At 37.0% G+C, this 20983-nt stretch overlaps 1 protein-coding gene across 2 annotated transcripts in view; it reads left to right on the top strand.

Annotated features, from left to right (window-relative positions):
• Nucleotides 1-20983, top strand: part of lingo1a (leucine rich repeat and Ig domain containing 1a) — a 124008-nt gene that overhangs the window by 10448 nt on the left and 92577 nt on the right. The window lies entirely within an intron of this gene.

Raw genomic sequence — 20983 nt, 5'->3', positions numbered from 1 at the left:
ACATTCCTTGCTCTAAGTTGAAGCATTACAGTATAGTATGATCAACACACATCTTCAATACAAAGGGTACTTACAATCTCATCTGTCGCCCCAGTCTTAGGAAAATGTCAGTTAGTAAAGCCATGACCAGTTCTACCTCTCTCTGTCTCACACACACACCCTGGGCCACACACACCCTCTTGCTCCTCGTGCTTGTCTCGCTCCCCCATTGGGTGTCAGTAGTTAATTGATTATTCAAGTGATCATATAAATAGCATGTTCCAATATCTCAAATCAGAGTCAAATCCAATTTTAAGAAATCTGATAAAGTCGCCTGAATTCTAGCCCAGTAATCAGCACATGAACACGGGTAAACAAAGCAGAACCCTATACATAGGGTTTATTCAGACATACAACAGTACATGCAAACCAAAAAAAGTATAAATCCTTTGGTAACAATGGCAATCCAGGAAACCCTGAGATAAACTACTTTATATACCCTGCATGGCCAAAAGTATGTCACACCCACATATGCGTGTTGAACGCATTTCAAAACCATGGGCATTAATATGGAGTTGGTTCCCTCTTTGCTGCCATAATAACCTCCACTCTTCAGAGAAGGCTTTCCACGAGATTTTGGAACATGCCTTTGGAGATTTGCCTATTCAGTCATAAATGCATTAGCAAGGTCAGGCACTGATATCAGATGAGGAGGCCAAAGGGTATCCAGAGGGGTTGAGGTCAGGGCTCTGTGCAGGCCACTCCAGTTCTTTCACAAAAACCTTGGCAAACCATGCCTCCCTTTGTGCACCAGGGCATTGCATTGGCTGGGCTTTTAAGTTCCAGTGAAGGGAAATCTTAATGATACAGCACACAAAGATATTCTAGAAAATTGTGTGCTTCAAACTTTGTGCCAACAGTGTAAGGAAGACCCAAATATGGACGTGATGGGCAGGTGTCCACGAAGATTTAGCCATACAGTGTATATACAGACTCAGGATTAAACAGATAACAAGCAACTCTAAACTAGGAATTACACTAGGATTCTGTGACAGAAAAGATGGTGATGCAAGAGCACATGGATGATGCAACTCTGTGTGGAGAGTATTTTCAAGAGTTTTTAATTAGCCAGGAAACAAGCTACAGTTCATAATAATCAGGCAAAGTGGAGTGTTAGAGTTACACATGGCAGGGTCAATACAGAACCAGGCTGAGGCACAGAATTTGTTACAGAAGCCCCCCTCTTTGGAGCTGCTGCTGAGGAGCCATGATCTACGAGTTCATAGCTAGCCACAACCACGTGGTGCTGGTTGTCAGGGCAGGAGGAGCTTCAGAACATCTGAAGGGACCCACGAGTGCTCCTCCAGACAACAACCCTTCCCTTCCACCAGATACTGGAGCTGTCTCCCGCTCCTGCAGGTATTCAGGAGGGCTCTCAGGGAGATCAGCTGGAGATCCATGAAAACAGGTCGTGGAATGTCAGGGAGGACAAGATCTTACAGGAGTCCTTAGAGAGAGGATGGAAACTGAAACTGTCATGCTAGCTTTAGCTTATATGTAACCCTTGTGATTGCGATAGCGGATGGTCCAATGTGCTTCTTGGAAGAAGCTCCATCTATACTGAACTTGAAGCTCCAGTTCAGGTCCATGATCAACAGCCATACACTCTCTCCTACCCTGCATTCATGTGGTGACAATCAGCCTGGGTTTTCTGTCATCTAAAAGCCTCAGTTTTACGTGTGCAGATTCCCATTCCTCTCCACTACATGGGGACCACTCACAAACTATTGGAAATTCATTAGGTGGTGTTCTACAGGAACAGTGGCAGGTGGTAACCCAACAGTGCTCATTCTGCTATATCCTAAAGCACATAACCTACAGATCAAACTTATAATAAAGTCTAGTTAAAGGAGAAAAGCTGCCTCACAGTAATCTCACCGCAATCTCACACAGAGCGTTATGACAGACGATATAACACATTGTCAGGATTAATGCCCCAACCATAACTCGCACAACTGATAGTAACTTTTGTACAGGAAGACCAGGCAGTAGCCCCAGCTTAATGCGATAAATTGTTGCAAAAATGACATTTAAAGATGCTGACATGATGGAAAAACTGAAATCACCTCAGTTGATTTGCATCAATCTTAGACTTGATTGAAAGATTCAGGAAGCACAGCTCAGGTTTGGCATACACATAGCTGCAAACATACCGTACACAATTCACGGATGTTCAAGAAACACTAACAGATAATGGAAGAAAAATGATTCACAGATTGAAGTACTGACCCGCTGAACATTGGAGAGGTTTCTTGACTGAAAAAATTCACTGACTCAAGGGGCACTGGTCAGATGACAAAAAAATAAACTAAACAATAAAACAGTTTACGATGAGGATGATCAGCAATATTATTAAATACTATTAAGTTTTTGGTTTCTCTTTTCTCATTTTATTGATTTACTGGGGAGCTTTCATTCTATCATTCCTGTCCATAATATGAGATCAGGACATAGTCAGAAATTAACATTAAGGCTGAACCACCAAGCATCTTATATAATTATAGTGATCACATTGCTAATATAAACTTAAACAATTAGAAAATAAGTAATTAAAAAAAAACTATCGTACAAGTAGTCCATTAAAATATACCATATTACAACACTAACGTGTTAATGCCACATTTGTGTGTGTGTGTGTGTGTGTGTGTGTGTGTGTGTTCTGGAAGACCATTCCTCCAGAGCTGCATTTTCTGCTGGTGTAAAGTAAAATCAGCCATTGAATCATGTGATCTGTTTTTTTTAAACTGCTGTCTATTTTTTATTTATTTATTTTTTTTAACTTAACAACCTTTCCTTTCAAGATATAGTGCCAGTATTTACACTCATCTGATTATTTTAAGATATTAGATACGTAGTTATTTTGACTTATCTTGTTTCAATGTAATAACTCTTTTTTAAGATATTGTGTCATTATTTCATCTTTTTATCTTGCTATTTCAAGCTATTATGTCATTATTCTGACTTATTTCAAAGTATGTTTTTATTTCTATTGAATATCTCATTAGTTTGACATTTTGTTGTTATTTGGACTTAATATTTAACACCCCACAATCAATAAGAAATTTGTTGAATATTAGCTTTTAGTAATAATAATATATGTTTCCCAGATAGTAAGTAAGCCAGGTAGTGCTTCCATGGAATTCAGTTGACAAACCTACAGCTAATAATCAGTAATTTACATCAAAACGTTCTGGTGTGATCAAGGTTTTGACTCTAACTAGGCTGCAATTAATATTTTAGTATTAGATATATTGAATATATTAAAATGCTGTGAAATATATTGGCTTTTTATTATAATATATATATATATATATATATATATATATATATATATATATATATATATATATATGCCATTTATCTAAGCAAAAGCCTATTTCTTGATTTCTTTTTTTTTTTTTTGTGTGTGTGTGTTCTTTAAAACTACATTAGCAGGTTTGTGCTCAATGGAACAATTGGGCAATAAGAGCATATGGCTACACTATAGTATTACATTCATACATGTTTCTTATGTTCTGTTTTTTACATTTCTGTTGAGTGATTAAACAATGTGTTGGATATAATTATTTTTTATAATCAACATTATTGATTATGTCGACAAATCATTCATGACCTAAAACTTAAATTGACGGATTTCCATAATGGTCACAGCAGACATTTTGACCATTTCAGTTTGACATAATTATTTATACAATATATATATATATATATACATTATATTTATACAATAAATAATACATTAAAATATATCAAAAATATCAACAGGACAAATGTAAATTCAAAATTACAAATAATCTATAACTGAACAGTAGTAGTTAGTATGGTCTATACTTTTACCACTGTGTTTTTCTATAAGGAAATGGCCAAGCTGACTATCACAGAAAATTATATAATAATATAATAAGCAGATTTTTATTCTGCACAGTCTAAATGAAATCCATTGAATGCAGTAGTTCATTTTGTATTGTGATCCAGAAAACAATGGTAACAGAAAATGGTATATGATAAATAATGACAGAGTTGCACATTTGTGAGATGCTTGTATGGGTTCATTTCAGTTTGAATGATACACACCACCTATGCGATGTGCAGCTTGGCCCAAAGATGATCTTTTGTATTGTATTCCATGTAGATTAAAGGCCTGCTAAACAATATTTAGCATATTATTGATTTATTTTGTAAATACCTTTTAAAATAGCAAGTGAAATTTGTTTCCGGTCGTTTAACAATCAGGGTTGTGTTTCTGGAAAATGAGGAATCGCAATCAACTACGTCTTTCAGACATCTGTTAATCCTGATGCATCTAGACTTAATGAATCGTATCTCAAATTGATTTACACCACCACTGGCACAGGTGTTTTGATCTATAATATTACAATGTATTTGGACATATGGAGAAACTCTGAAGGTATTCCAGATGTTGTGTATATTGTGGATCAAACAAATCAAATAATCAAAGACTACAGTGTTGGGCACAACACTGCTTAATGTCATTGAAATGATGTAGCAGGTTTATATCCGATTGCACAAATGCATTAGGACAATGGCTCCCTTAGTTGGCCCCTGTCTCCACTGCCTTTCGGGAAACAAAACTCAAATTTGACTGTAGATATTGTTATACCGATTGAGATTTTCTAAAGAAAACACAAAACTGCAGTTTCATCTATCCTGCACATAAAATGGATGTCAAAACAGGATCCCAGCCTTCTCAATTTCCAAAGAAGGTGAATGGAAGTAAGGTAGCTAGTACGCATTTCTAAGTCTAGCATAAATCATTTAATTTAATCACTTGGGTCAGGTTAATTTGGGAAGATCTGTTACCAGACTGATCTTGTTACAAAGTAATACAGACTCGAACAAGCAAGGATAATGTGTTTGGAGAACATTCAAGTTAATAAGAATGAAGCTCTAAGAATTAGTATGGATATTAACTCCACCCATAACCTAACCATAACCCTGTAAATTTTAACACAAATTGAGTTTTGTGAATTTGGATGCATAAGACCATGGTGATTATTATTTGCTTTAAACAGTGCACTAACAGGGTAGGGCATGTGTGTGTTTGATTTTGAGAGTTCCTAGCACACTCCTGTGCTCCAGATCACAGGTTTTAAATTCCTTCAGAAAAGTTAATTAGTCACGCTTCATTCTATGCAGCTACGCTTAGTGTTCTGTTCAGGTATGCCTGTTTACAGAAGCACATGCACCCTGGTGGGGGATTTTCAATAATGAACAATAATGAAGGCCTTTGTTTTCTTCTTCACAGACTAATAAGGCCAAGAGTCTTGTTCATTAATAGTATAGAGACAAAAATAACAACCCACTCATAATTAACAAAAAAGTATCATTTGCTTAGAAAGTTAGAGGCATGTCATGACTGCAAATTTATATTTCCACAAATCAAAACCTTTGAAAAGTTAGGATAAGCCTTATGGGCCACTGGCTTAGGTCACACTCCACTCCGAGGCAGCTGAATTGAACAGACGCTGGAACAGACGTTTGTACAGATGCAGAAGGTGCGCTGATGCCGATGCTGACATGGCATATTTGTTGGCAGATCTGCACTCATGTTCGGAGTCAGATATGATCTGAGAACCACAGCCCAGTGAGGCTGTTAGCTGTAACAGATAAAAAGCCAAAAAAAAGCCCAGAGTCACTTTTAAGGCTGATGGATGACCTGGTGTCAGACGTGGCTGAAATCTATGCTGCTAAAACAGCATGCACACGCAGTGAGAGCTTGCGCCTGTCAGTAGAGTGTCTGGCAAAGGCCAAGAGACAATTTTGGACACTCTGCCTGTTGGCACAATGCTCATTATAGATGGAGCTGGTTCACCCTCCTACTCCTCATCCATTTTTGCTCTACCAAGCCACTATTGCAGTGGGCTTTTTGTGTTAAACCACTAAGTAGCTGGTTACACAACACTACATAGCCAAAAGTTTGTGGACACCTAACCATCACATCCATATGTAGGCCTTCCCTGAACTGTTTCCACAAAGTTGGAAGGATGCATTTGCATGCCATAACATTGCAGTTTCCCTTCACTAGAATTAAGGGGTCCAAACCTGTTCCAGCATGACAATGCCCCTGTGCACAAAGCGAGCTCCATGAAGACATGGTGTGTGAAGGTTGGAGTGGAAGAACTCGAGTGTCCTGCACAGAGCCCTGACCTCAACCACACTGAACACCTTTGGGATGAACTGGAACAACGACTGAACCCCAGACCTCCTCGCCTCAGGAATGCTCTCGTGGCTGAACGTGTAAATCCCCACAGCCACATTCCAAATACTGGTGGAAAGCCTTTCCAGAAGAGTGGAGTTTATTATAACAGCAAACGGAGACTATATCTGTAATGGGATTTTCAACAAGCACATATGGGTGTAATATCCAGGTGTCCACAAACATTTATGGATGACACCAAGTGAAGTGTACTTCCTGTACATATATCCACTTTATACACATAATGTCCTTTGACTCTGTATGTATATACACTATAAGTGTGTGTATATATATGTATGTATGTATATAAAGAAAAATATCTATGCAATTTAAAGAAAAATAGCTATTACAAAGAAATTATTAAACAAATAAGTTGCACACAAATAATATAAATAAACCAATATAAAATAAAAAGAACAATAAAAATAAATAAAATAAATTACAATGTACTTTAATACTTTCTTCCTTGAATTTATGTAAACCCTAGCTAACAATTTAGACCTGACTAGCGGAAATTAGCTATGTAGTTATACTATATATAGTCAAGTTGAACCTGCATCACTTTTACTTGGTTCTAATACTGACAATGACCCAAAATATTTCCTTATTATTTACGTGAAAAATGAGTGTCATGTTGCCCAATCCGGCAACAAACTGAAACTCCCAGAATTCCATGCTACAACAAACACTTCTGCACTGAACTCAAAGGTCCTCATTTATCAGTCTTTTAGTAAAGTTGTGTGTAAATGTTTGCATAATTAAAAAAATTCTGCCAGATTTACAAAAGTTTTGGAAAAGCTAATTTTCTACAAGTGCAAAATGCTTTCTCAACTCGGCTCATTTGCATTTGTGACACCCACAACACTCCATCACAGGCGAAGTGCAACAGAGGGCTGGAATCAGGAAATGACTACTAAATGGTGGAAGAAAAGGCAGAAAGGCAGAAATGGAAGTTATTTTGACTCACTTCTATGCCTATATACAACAACTACAAAGATCAAAATCTAGAGACAAATTACAGAAAAGGGGAATTTGGTGTGAATTAGGTGAGGTGAGGTGAGGTGAAAGAAAACATTGTGACAAAAATCAATCTAAAGTGTATCCAGGTGATCATGTACACCAAGCATGTCAGACAGGGAAACTGCTTTTTTAAAATTGTTTTAGGTGTATTGGCTGATGTGCAGGATCTAAAGGGTTGCAGAGCATTAAAAGAAGCAGCCGTGGCAAATGGAACCGATTTAAATGTTTATTTCATCCTCCGAAAAAGATATATATATATATATATATATATATATATATATATATATATATATATATATATATATATATATATATCCTTTCCCTGACTAAATCTTCTGTCAGCTGAGGCATTTGTTTATGACTTTGGGCTACACACACACAGACCAGTCCATCCCTCCTTCATATGGTGCCATTTCTTTTGTCATAATTGAATGAGTAATTTTATTTGTCTTAACTTTTGGGCTTGTTCTGGCTCGCTTTCATTATTCTTCATATTTTTTAATTAATGCCAATAATACAAAATGACTGGGTTTCACAAAAGGTTGTCATTTTGTCAATTGTATTCTTTGTCCCTGTCCTAGTGAACTAGCATGAGGATGTGTTAATGTGTTAAAGCACTTGTCTAAGTCACTCTGGATAAGGCATGTGCTAAATGCTGTGAATGTAAATAAATTATTAAACTTGACATTATATTCCATATATAAAAGTGCACTACTCCATGCAAATTATATGATCTAACGTTGATAAAAGTTTAGAATAGTTAGTCTTTTTTATGCATAAATTTACACACACTCAGGAGCACGAGTAGAATACGAACATTCTTCTGAAATTACAGGATTTTCATGAATACCAAATTTCTTGTGTAAATGCTTCTGCTGTAAACCCTAGCCTACTGGGTTCATTTTTTAACCAGAAATAGTTGGTACTGTTGACATTTCCCAAAAAGAAATGCAGTACTTTGCATTTATGCAGTTTTAATAAAGGGATAAAAGTATTCTATACTTTACAATAAGAGTCACAATTAGGATTAAGGAATAAGTTTATATATGGTTTAGTAGTGATTATTAATCAGTCTTATTCATTTATGAAATGTTCTAAAAGGGGATATGCATTTTTAATTTTACAATAGGGGACAGAAAGTGGAATAATTATGTTTATGTAAGGAATAACACATGACAGACTGTGCGGTTATAGGAAAATAATTCACAATGGGGTTTTGTGAAGTGGCACAACATGAAGCAGAGTAAAATGAGCATAACAGCATGGCAGAACAACACACACGGAGTCTGTTATTCCACTTATATCTCAGCAATTTGCCAAGTAGTACGATGTTTAATTTATTATTAAATGTCACATCACATTTTAACGGTTTATAGTTAAGATTTAATGTTGTGGAATGTCCAAAAGACAAGTTAGTTCCTGTTGTCACTTACGTTATAGCTGCGATAAACAGTTGTTCCCTCACCAACATCTGCTTCTCTCACACACACACACACACACACACACACAAAACACACAGCTTGTCATTTTACTGAGAAAGCAGAAAGCATAAACTCCTCTGTCCTGAAGACTTTCTCATGCTGGGAAACTTTGTAAAGCACCATGACTGTTAGAAAGCGCTGACGCCCCTGACTCCTTCCATAAATATTAAATAAACGTCTCATTGTTAAACAAGTTTTTGTTTTAAATCCATTTATTATTAGACTTGTGGAGCATCCACCATACAGGTCCCTATGAATGAGCTTTCTGACCAATCACATTTGAGAATTCAACCATGCTGCAGTATAAAAATGGTTAAGTAATGCTTTAATACTGTAGATCTATGGTAATTGAGTACTGGCTAAAGTGTAAGTAGGGTGCATTCTTATGTGTTATTAAAAACAACACAAAGAATGCACTTCTCCTTGAAAGGATCCATGTTACACAAAACACCATTAATAATGGTTACATTCAAAGAAAATTCGGCATTCAGGACTGTTTTGAGCAAACACATTGGAACTGTTTTGAGCAAATACATAGGAAATGTTCAGAGAGGCTGCTGCTGCACATGACCACAGACACCACAGATTTGGAGGAACACCCAGTGACTGTCTATACATAGATGAGTGACTTCCTTCAAGACCATCACCACACGTGCAAATCAGAAACCATGGATGACTGCACATGCAATGTACTGAAAACCTGAGACACAGCCTTCAGGTTATACGACAAGGCAGCTCTCTGCACAGCAAGCACAAATCTGTCCCGGGCTATCAGAGAGCTGAAGCACAACTATGCACAAAGAATCCATGGACATTTCTTAAAAGCACTATACAAATAAAATTGAATTAAACGCCAAGGACACAAGGTAAGCATCAAGGCATTCAGGCCATCACTGACTACAAAGCTACATCACATGCTGTGATGGTTATGCCTTGCTCCCAGATGCACTAAACAATTTCTGCTCACAGTTTAAAGGACAGAACGATGTACCGACAAGGAAGACCATCCCAACTTCCGCCAACCAAGTACTCTATCAGTCTGTAGTGGACATCTTTCCAGAGTTTAGAGTTGGAAAGCTGCTGGTCTTGAGTACATGCCTGGTCTCATGCCCAGGGATGTGCTGAACAGCTTGCAGATGTCCTAACAGACATCTTGAATATCTCCCTGAGTCAAGCAGTTGTCCATGTGTGCTTCAAGCTAACCACCATCATCCCTGTGCCAAAGAAATAGTCTCTGTTCTGCATCAGTGAGGTCCATTGCACTCACAGCAATCAGCATGAAGTGCTTTGAGTGGCTACTCATGAGACACATAAAGAGGAGTCTTCCCATCAGACTGTACTAATTTCAGTATGTCTACCACCCTAACTGGTCAACAGAGGACCCCATTTCTGCTGCCACCCAACTGCCCAACTGTCTCTGACCCCCCTGGACAAGAAGGACCATTATGTGAGGATGCTGGTCATCAACTTCCACTCATCATTCAACATAATCAACCCACTGCAAATTATAGAAAAGCTGAACCCGCTAGACAACTCCCTCTGCAGCTGGATTCTAGACTTTCTGACTGGGAGATCCCAGTCCATCAGAATCAACCGCACCACCTCCTGCACCATCATACTGAACACCGGTGCTCCCCAGGGCAGTCAGCTGCTGTTTACACTGCTGCCTCATGACTGTGCTGCAAAGTACAGCTCCAATCACATCATCAGGTTTGCTGATGATACTACACTTGTGGGCCTCATCAGCAGTAATAACAAGTCAGCATACAGGGAGGAGGTGGAGCAGTTCAAAGTCTGGTGCAGAGAAACACAATGTCTCTCAATTTTAATAAAATGATGTTTACTTGAGGAGGACCCATAGTGATCACTCTCCACTGCACATCAATGGAGCAACTGTTGAGAATCCACAGCACTCCAAGTTTCTTGTTGTGCACATCACAAAGGACCTGTCCTGGACTTTTATTACCATCTGTCTAGCCAAAAAAGCCTAGCAACTTCCTGAGAGCAAACCTTCCCTCTCCCATCCTCAACACTTTCTACAGCAGGATAATAGACAGCATACTGCACAGCTGTCTCACTGTCTGGTCCGGGAACTGTACAGTCTCAGACCACAAAACCCCACAGTGGACTGTGAGAACAGCTAAGAAAATCAAAGGGGTCACACACTATCGACTACTGACACCTCTTACCACAACGTCCTGTGATCTGTTTGTTCAAATGTGATTTAGGAGAAGATTAACATTCATTACTAATGTTACTCTTACATTACATTGGAGAAGATTAACATGAGTTACATTAGTAACTAATGTTACTAATGTAACTAATGTTAATCTTCTCCAAAATCACATTACAGCTAAGCTGTAGCTGATGGCACTTCTGAAATGCAAACAACTTACTTAAACATGTCTATTTCTTATTTTTATCATTAATGTTATATGATACTGATCTGGATAGGATCCAGAGTCTATCCTAGGAACAATGGGCATGTGGAGGAAACCATGCACACATATATTCACACTCATTCATATCTAGGGGCAATGTAATGTAGCCAATCCACTTTTTTTTTTTTTTTTTTTTTTGGAGAAGGACACCCCCACAAGGACACTGGAAACTCAGCATAGACAGTACTGAACAAGATCAGGATTGAACCAGATACCCTGGAACTGTTAGGCAGTAATGGTACTCTCTGCACCATGCTGCCCAATCCTAATAATTAGCAATATAAACAATATATATGGCAACAGACACGTAAAACCCCTTCACATGCTTAGTGGCAGTTGTGAATGTTAAGAAGTGAGAGAAGAGCTATAATTAATATCAAACTTTTGTTCCTTATTTACCAGGACCAGCCATTTTTAGCACTTCTTTTCTAGTCTCAGTTTTCTAGTCTATATATACATACTGTATACCACTGGCTCATTCCACTCAGGTGCTTAAAGAAGTGATATTGCTTAAATCTTCTAATGTTGCACACATGTAAATGATTCTTCACAATAAATCCAAAGCCTCGTATTCCACACACACTGAATATGTTAGTCAGTTTTATATTGTGTTTCTGCACTTTGTTTTACTTGTGAACTGATGTCTTTGCCCTGTGTCTATGTATAAATATATGTAATATGTGTAATTAGGTGTATCTAGTTGGTGCACATCAATCAATAAATCTATCTATCTATCTATCTATCTATCTATGAGAGAGTATCATAAGGAATTTTAAATTGGGCACCCTGGACAATATTTGGCATTTGTAGAAATTAACATATATTTAGGAAATATTTAAATATAGAGTCAGTCCCTCATCCACCAGCCCTCAAAATAGAGTTACAGCATTCCTTCTTTTTTATTTTTTATTTTTTTAAAATATGTAACATTTATTAATTTATTTAATAAATTAATGCATCTAATAAATAAGATTCGGGATTCAGGATTGTGATGACATCATAAGTTACCCTTAGTGTTTATATGTTCTGGGTTTGTTTGGTTTATATTATTTGTATAAATGTTTGTTTGCCTGAAAATGATGAGATTATTATTAGCCATGAATAAGGTGCACAAAATAATTGTGGTTATTTTTTCTAGTCTAAGGTGCACAAAATAAAACAATGAAAAGGTAAGAAAAGGGAATTGATATAAACTTTAAATAAATTAAAGAAAGAAAACTCTTGGTGTCTTGGTGCACCTTAGACTGAAGAAAAGACACCAAGAGTTTTCTTTCTTTAATTTATTTAGAGTTTATATCAATTCCCTTTTCTTACCTTTTCATTGTTTTATTGTGTGTTTATTTTGAATATAGTTTATGAAGATGTATTGTTTCATTATTTCTGGTATTTGTTTTTCGTAATATTGATGTGAAAATTAATTTTGAATTTTAGTGTCAACTGTTAAGTTTATTTTTGTATATACACTATATTACCAAAAGTATTCGGTCACCTGCCTTGACTCACATATGAACTTAAGTGCCATCCCATTCCTAACCCATAGGGTTCAATATGATGTTGGTCCACCTTTTGCAGCTATTACAGCTTCAACTCTTCTGGGAAGGCTGTCCACAAGGTTGAGGAGTGTGCTTATAGGAATTTTTGACCATTCTTCCAAAAGCGCATTGTCACACACTGATGTTGGTCGAGAAGGCCTGGCTCTCAGTCTCCGCTCTAATTCATCCCAAAGGTGTTCTATCGGGTTCAGGTCAGGACTCTGTGCAGGCCAGTCAAGTTCATCCACACCAGACTCTGTCATCCATGTCTTTATGGACCTTGCCTTGTGCACTGGTGCACAGTCATGTTGGAAGAGGAAGGGGCCCGCTCCAAACTGTTCCCACAAGGTTGGGAGCATGGAATTGTCCAAAATGTTTTGGTATCCTAAAGCATTCAAAGTTCCTTTCACTGGAACTAAGGGGCCAAGCCCAACTCCTGAAAAACAACCCCACACCATAATTCCTCCTCCACCAAATTTCACACTCGGCACAATGCAGTCCGAAATGTACCGTTCTCCTGGCAACCTCCAAACCCAGACTCGTCCATCAGATTGCCAGATGGAAAAGCGTGATTCATCACTCTAGAGTCCAGTGGCAGCGTGCTTTACACCACTGCATCCGACGCTTTGCATTGCACTTGGTGATGTGTGGCTTGGATGCAGCTGCTCGGCCATGGAAACCCGTTCCATGAAGCTCTCTGCGTACTGTACTTGAGCTAATCTGAAGGTCACATGAAGTTTGGAGCTCTGTAGCAATTGACTGTGAAGAAAGTCGATGATCTTTGCACTATGCGCTTCAGCATCCGCTGACCCCTCTCCGTCAGTTTACGTGGCCTACCACTTCGTGGCTGAGTTGCTGTTGTTCCCAAACTCTTCCATTTTGTTATGATAAAGCTGACAGTTGACTGTGGAATATTTAGGAGCGAGGAAATTTCACGACTGGATTTGTTGCACAGGTGGCATCCTATGACAGTTCCACGCTGGAATTCACTGAGCTCCTGAGAGCGGCCCATTCTTTCACAAATGTTTGTAAAAACAGTCTGCATGCCTAAGTCCTTGATTTTATACACCTGTGGCCAAGTGATTAGGACACCTGATTCTGATCATTTGGATGGGTGACCGAATACTTTTGGTAATATAGTATATATATATATATATATATATATATATATATATATATATATAAATATGAATAGTGTCTCCTGCCTTTTGCTGTGGTCATGTCTCCACAAGGATCTATTCAGGATACTGAATTTCTAACATTCTTAGTTGAATAGATTTAAAAGAAACTCAATGGCTGCTTTCTCTTTGGGTGTTTGAATAAAGAAATTCATCTTTAAACCTCACACACAATTATTCAGTTCTGTTGATAAAAAGACACTCAGAACTTAGCTGTTATCTTGTTACACTCTTTGTATCCTTTTAAGGTAATATATGTTCCTCCTTATAAGCTAGTATATTTACAATTGAGAGCACCCTCTGTGATGTTTCTAATGCCTTCCCACAGGATGACTTCGCATTTTCAGTGCAGCACAAACAAGGCACTTTTGGCTCTTAATTAAAGAGGAATGGCAAACAGAGCAGGCCATCAATTTTTAATTCAGATCAGGCCTACTACTCAAGGGATTTCTGACTGTCTTTCTCTCTCTCTGTGTGTGTGTGTGTGTGTGTGTGTGTGTGTATGTGTGTGTGTGTGTAGTGAGATAGCGATGTCTTAGAGACACTCTCAGTGGATCTGTGGGTGTCAAGACACATTGAGTGATGCAATAGAAAACATATATGAGTCCGTTATTAACGGTGTCTTCCTAGAGAAATGCACTCTCTAGAGATTCTCTCACAAAGCTATTCACTGCTTCATTAATATTAACAAAGCCATTTCTGCAGCGGTCTTCTATCTAAACTATCAAAACTGCATAGGGGAGGATTATAAAAAATATACAGTATGTTTATGATACTGATTCTTAGGTGATTGTTTTATTCTGATTTGTAAATGCAGTAGAAGGGCTGCCTTTAACAATCTAGTCACATTTTCAATGCAAAACCTGTGCCAATGTACTGTCTGGTCAAGCTTTGTCTCATTTATCGTGTATGATGCATACAGAAAAGGTGAAATTAGATGTAAACTTGTCAGTCTTTCCTTATAACAAAAAGAGCACAGTCTAAATACAGTGTTCAGTGTTCAATATTAATTAATAAACTGCGGCTAATGGTTTGAGCTGAAACTGGTTCAATATGGAATTAATGTAATCCTCAAGGTGATCTTTGTTATGGTGTTATTGTATTATGTCATTAATTAAAAGTCTACATAAAGGAAGTGTGTGCATGTCTGAGGGAGCACAGCAATCTCCCAGACGTAATTAGAGCTGTTCTTAAGAAAAGAGAACATATAAAATATAAAATAAGATCTTTCCTATGAGCTTGGAGCATTCTGCGGTAAAGCTGTGAGTCTAATGAGCCACTGGTCATACAGTCTGTTCTTGATTCGCACGTTCAAAGTCTGTACTGTACCATCAGCTCCATGTGATTTTCCTAAACAAGCCAAAAGGCATGTGGAAGTTGTTGGTTGACTATCCGTGACCTGTGTTAACATCCAGATCTGCTCTCACTGCCACACCCGATTTTTGTCATTCTGAGTCACCTTTAAAGTTTATCCTTGATTTAACATCAGCTAAAAGGTTTAACTCTGCTAGAAATATTTTTTTTCTCTCTTATACTGTGACTAACAAATCCTGATGCAGTTCAGAGGTAGTGAGACATACAGTATATATGCCTCCCTTCTCCTCACCTAAATTTGATAAAGAATGTTCCAAAGCAGGCCATACCTGTAGAGAAGAATGCTAGTTGACAAAGCCATAAACCGGACAATGCCAGAGCCATCATCTTCCAAGTGCTGAAGTTTCATCTACATCTTCTACATTCAGTGCTTAGGAATGGCAGTTCGATGTAGAATCCAGAATCCTCACAGCTCAGCATGAGCTCTCTCAGTGCTTAGGTGACATAGTTAGCTGGCAAAATCCTGGATTATAAGTTTTGTGATCAGGTGAATGAGCACTACTGGGACATCCACTGAGGTGGTCACATCTGTGTAACTGCTCCATCATCCAGATTAACTGGGCTTCTTGTTCATGTATCAGGGTCAGTTGTAGAAAAAAAATGATGGACAGTTAAAAAAAAAAGTACAGACTTTTCTGAAAAACCTTCTGCAGTGGATTTTTTGGAAGGCAAGGTTAGCATTCCTCTCCAATCAGCTCTTTCAAGGTCACAAATGTATTTATGTCACAGAGTCAGAATAATACATACGCTTGCATGTATTAGGAATTCGACTTGGCAGAATTGATGTACATAGACGGACAGGATATGCAGCTCAGTGCAGATAATACAAGAGAGTGTAATTTAATGTTCAAATATTTGTGTAGAAATGTGAGATCCAAAGTGCACAGTGCAGATATAGGTATAACAGAATTTCTGAATATCACAAGTTCAGAGTTTAGTTCAGACGTGCTGTCTTAGTTTTAGCTGCTCTGAAGAGTTTTCCAGAATATGATCGCTCAAATAGGTGATGGCCAGGATTCGAAGGGTCTGCTATGATATTTTTCTAACACTTCCATAATCTAGTCATGTGGAGTTCACTGACAGACAGCGGAATACTCCTGAGTTTCCCTTTTAGAAGAGGGGATGATGTGCTGCAGTTTTCCCATGGCCTGAGAAGAAGCAGCTCCAAACCAGACAATTATAGAGGAGATCAAGATGGACTCCTTGATAGCTATGTAGAACTGTACCAGTACTGCCTGGGGGAGACTGAGATTCTTCAGCTGTCATGGGAAAAACAGCCTTTGCTGAGCCCTTTTTGTGATACAGGTGATGTTTCCATCCCACTTGAGATTGCTTAAAACGAGTGCCAACAGGCATCAGCAGTCACAGAAAAGTGTCGTTATATAACAGAAAACGTGTGGTTATATAACAAAGAAAAGCATATAATCATTAATGTTTTCTGTTAGGACGTGTTTACTTAACATTTATGGAAGGAGTCCTAAGTGTCAGTGCTTGGTAAAAGTTATAAAGTTTCCCAACATGGGAGTTAGATCTTATTACACACTATAGTAGCTATAAAAAGTCATTCCCTCACCAACCTCTCATTTTTCTCTCTCTGGAAGTTAATGAGAGACAAAAAGAAAAAAAACCACAATTTTTCATGAAACCTAATCAGAAAGCAAACTCCTATGCCCTTGAGTCTCACATATGTTCCATAACATTAAATGTAAACAATTACTTTAAAAAAATGACATGTTGTTCATTAAAAAATTAAAAATTTTATTAGTTTGGCAAATTGCTCTGATATAAAAGAAATATTATCTCCGACATCCAAATTCAAAAATGTCTCAAAATACACAATGTTAAAGTTTGTCAGGCTGATTTTTGTAATTATTATTATTTGTTTATCTATATATTAGAATTATTTAGCGGCTGCAGTAGCATTTAAAGGAATCCTGAAAGCACTCCTACTTCCCATGTCCTTGGCTGTAACCCATATGTTTAAAACAAAAAGACACTAAACCTATGGTTCTGCTGTCTGTCCTTTTGTGTAATTCGTGCACTTAATTTTACTTGTAATTGTGTACTTTTACCTTAATTGTATCCCTACTTGTAGATGATGGTATCTTACAGGTGAAGAAGTCTTTTCAGTCTGTTCTGTTAAATGATTTATACAGATTTGTTCACCAGTATGCTCAGTTGCATGGTTTGCCCACACGTGCAGCCTGATCATGCTGCCATCTACAGCAGACAATGAACAGTTGAGTAGAGTAAAAAAGCTAATAATAGTTGCTGTCTCTCATTTTATAATGTGCTTGCACACATCTGTGATTAGAAGAATTATATTTCACACCCAGCCCAACCTAGACTCCTACTGCCTTCACTGAGACACTGCAAATCTCCAGCTCACAAATGGGAATGGGATTTATTAAGCTCACTGATTCAAGTGAATGAAAGGAAATGAATCCTGATTTTGCACTGCAAAAAGTGACATCTTATCAAGTGGAAATATCTTCAATATAGTCAAATTTATCTAGTATTTCCTATTATAAGATTACAATAAACCAAATATAAGATTATTAAACCTATTTCCAGCCATTTGTACTCATTTCAAGCTTGAAATAGTCTTGTTCAGTTTTCAGATACTGTAATTTTACTCATTTTAAGCATTTATTTCTAAAAAGAAGCAAAACTATTTGCAAATAGAATCAGAAAACTACAAGCTTGAAATGAGTAATAATGTCCAGAAATAGGTTTAATGAGCTTATATTTGGTTTATTGTAATCTTATAATAAGAAATACTAGATAAATTTGACTATATTCAAGATATTTTCACTTGCTAAGATGATTTTTTTTTTGTAGTGTGACTGAAAGCATTCAGCAACTCCAACAGCAAATATGAAAATATGTTTTAAATATGAATATTTCTTTCAATTTAATTCAATTCAGTTTTATTTATAAATCACCTTTAACAATCGACATTTTCACAAAGCAGCTTTTCAGAAATCCGGATATAAAATTTAAATAAAATTTTTACATTTATCCCTAATGAGCAAGCCAGTGGTGAAAAAAAACATCTGCTAATGCCGAAAAGTATGATTTATAAATAATTGTGTTAATATGAACTTGAATACGAGCATCATTAGTGTTTTAACTTTAAGTCGTATTCAAACTGTATTCAGAGTATCATATTAAACTGAATTTATCAACTGTTGAAAAATGGAGATTTGAATGAAAACTGTTCTTAGCAATCGCAGTTATTAAGTTGTCCAAGGAAGAACATCCACGGCCATCTTTAGGGTGTCTGTGTGTTACCATCCACAGTAATCGTGTAAGCTGTAAACTTTCTTTTTTGCTTACTACATTGGGTTGCAATTGTGGCATCCAAGTAATTGTGGCTTCAGATGTCCCTCTAAAAACTGACATTCTTCACTGCAGGTTGATGAAGAAGTGAATCAGCAATGAAATGGCAATATTATATTCCCCTAGTGGTATGAACAGCGTTTGATGAAAAAGCTACTAGAGTAAAACATGATACTGTTTGAGACAGAAAGGTTATAAGGCATTTTAGATTTTTTTCTTTTCAGATTATTGTTGTGCATAAAATACTATATTGTTACTAAAGCCTATGTAGATCCACAGCTACATGCATCATTAAAAATGCCTTTAAAAGACACTGTCCTAATAAATGGATTGTAAGAATAAAATATTTAAAACACACTAATAAATATATAAAAGACATACAAAGCAAACCTACATAAAAACTGTTTGATAATCATGAAGTCGATTATGGATATGTATGGAAGTATAGGGCTTTGGCTTCCATGTTTCACTTTTTCAGTTTGCAATTGTAAAAGCAATAACTCAGTGCATGGCAGTGACTCATACCAATTTGTTCGAGTTAGTGACTTATTCAGAAAGAATCATGCGTGAACAAAACATCTATCTGACCTGACATTTTTTAGTAATTTGCTCTTGAAGATCTGCAACATTCTGAGATGGAATGCAAAAAATGCAAAAAGGCCCTCATATTTTAAAGGTTTGCATGTATAAAAAAACAGATGCAAACTTGATAACATCCCAGAAAAAAAAAAAAAAACATGCATGTATTGACTATTAAAAGATCCTAAAGTACATTGTCACTTCTTGGGTCCACTGGGGGAATTTTAGATGCTTGTTTGTTCGTTCAGTGAGTCCTATTGTTGTGTTCATTAAAGTCCAGGATGAGTGTTGAGTTGAAGCTTGTTTATTCACTTCAAACGTTACAATAAATGAAATAAACCTGACGTAAATTAAATGTAGAAATTGTCAATAAACTATAAGAAATACCACAATGAAAACTAACACGATAAGCAGAAGAAAAAAGGGTAAGAAGAAAAGGAAGAAAAGGAAGATCTAAAGACCGCGTGCTCCCAGCAGCCCGCGCCATTAGGGCGTGTCAATTTTGGGGTGAAAATCAATTTTTATTATTATAGTAAATACATGTTATATGGTACAAGAATACCAGAACAACTTCTGATTTTAAAATTGGACTGCCTTTAGCTTGGCAAATTGTAACATTTTGTGCACTATATGATGGAAATTTTCAATAATTTAACATTTATTCCCCAAGACATGCAAAGAATGTTAGAACAATACCAAAAGGAAGTGTCAATTTAGAAACTACACAAGTTTCAGGCAGATAGGCAGCTGTATTGACCACAGGGAACAATCTCACACTTGCAGTTGAGGATCTCAAACACTTTATCAAGCTTTGCTATGAAACTTTCTTTGACTTCTAGTTTGCCACGACCAAGAGGTGTGTCTTTGGCCTGCTCCCAGGCGTGTTGAATCTTATTCAAGATAGTGGTTCTGGAGTTAATGACAGGAGGCTTAAACAAGTCATTAGCTCATTTCCAGTGCTGGATAAATGTCTTTTGCTAGATTAGCTGCAGAGTAGTGCCTCATATCATCATCACTTTGCTCTCTAAGTAAAAGGGCCGTATCTTAACACATCACGCAGGGTTTGCTGCTCAGATGGCAGTAGAGCTTTACCAGTGCCTAACAGATTACTCATGTGTGTAAAGGTTGAGCATCTAGTTTCCTTCTTTGGTCTCATCTTAGAATTAAAATGAGCTCTTGATATTACTAAGAATTCACTGACTTTAGCTCATGTATTTAAACCTATTATTATTAACCTAGTATTCAGTACTCGGACTTTTATGCTGATTTAAGTATATACTTTTTTATTTTACTTACCTGGGCTGATGGTTGAAAATTGCAGCCATCAAAAAGACTTTTGTACCTCCAGGCTGAATGTGATGAAAATCCAACAATTTGTACCAAGAACTGAACACTTGGGATTCAGAATTATTGAATCACTCTCAAGCTGTTGCCAAATTTCATGTCATGTAACGCATATAATTAAGTTCAGATTACAGATCTGTACAGCTTTGTATATTCATAACCAAAACACATAATACAAGTTGAAATCAACAGAATAATGAATAAAAATATTCAATATAATACAATGTTCTTCAAAATTCACTTAAAAGGCAAATGCTGGAGCATAAGCTTAAATTTCATTAAAGATATTCCTTTGAAAACAAATATAGGCGTCAAGTAATGATTTACCAAGCAAGACATAATGGAATTTTAAATCTTAAAGTGATTTTGAGTTTCTCATGACAAAATAGATGTTTTTAGCGCCCCTCATATTGTATATGCGCACTTTTACAGAACT

Source organism: Pangasianodon hypophthalmus, chromosome 9 (assembly GCF_027358585.1).
Source record: "Pangasianodon hypophthalmus isolate fPanHyp1 chromosome 9, fPanHyp1.pri, whole genome shotgun sequence".
Lineage (NCBI taxonomy): Eukaryota > Metazoa > Chordata > Actinopteri > Siluriformes > Pangasiidae > Pangasianodon > Pangasianodon hypophthalmus.
Note: the sequence above shows the minus strand (reverse complement) of the source record. Positions and strands in the feature narration are given on the sequence as shown.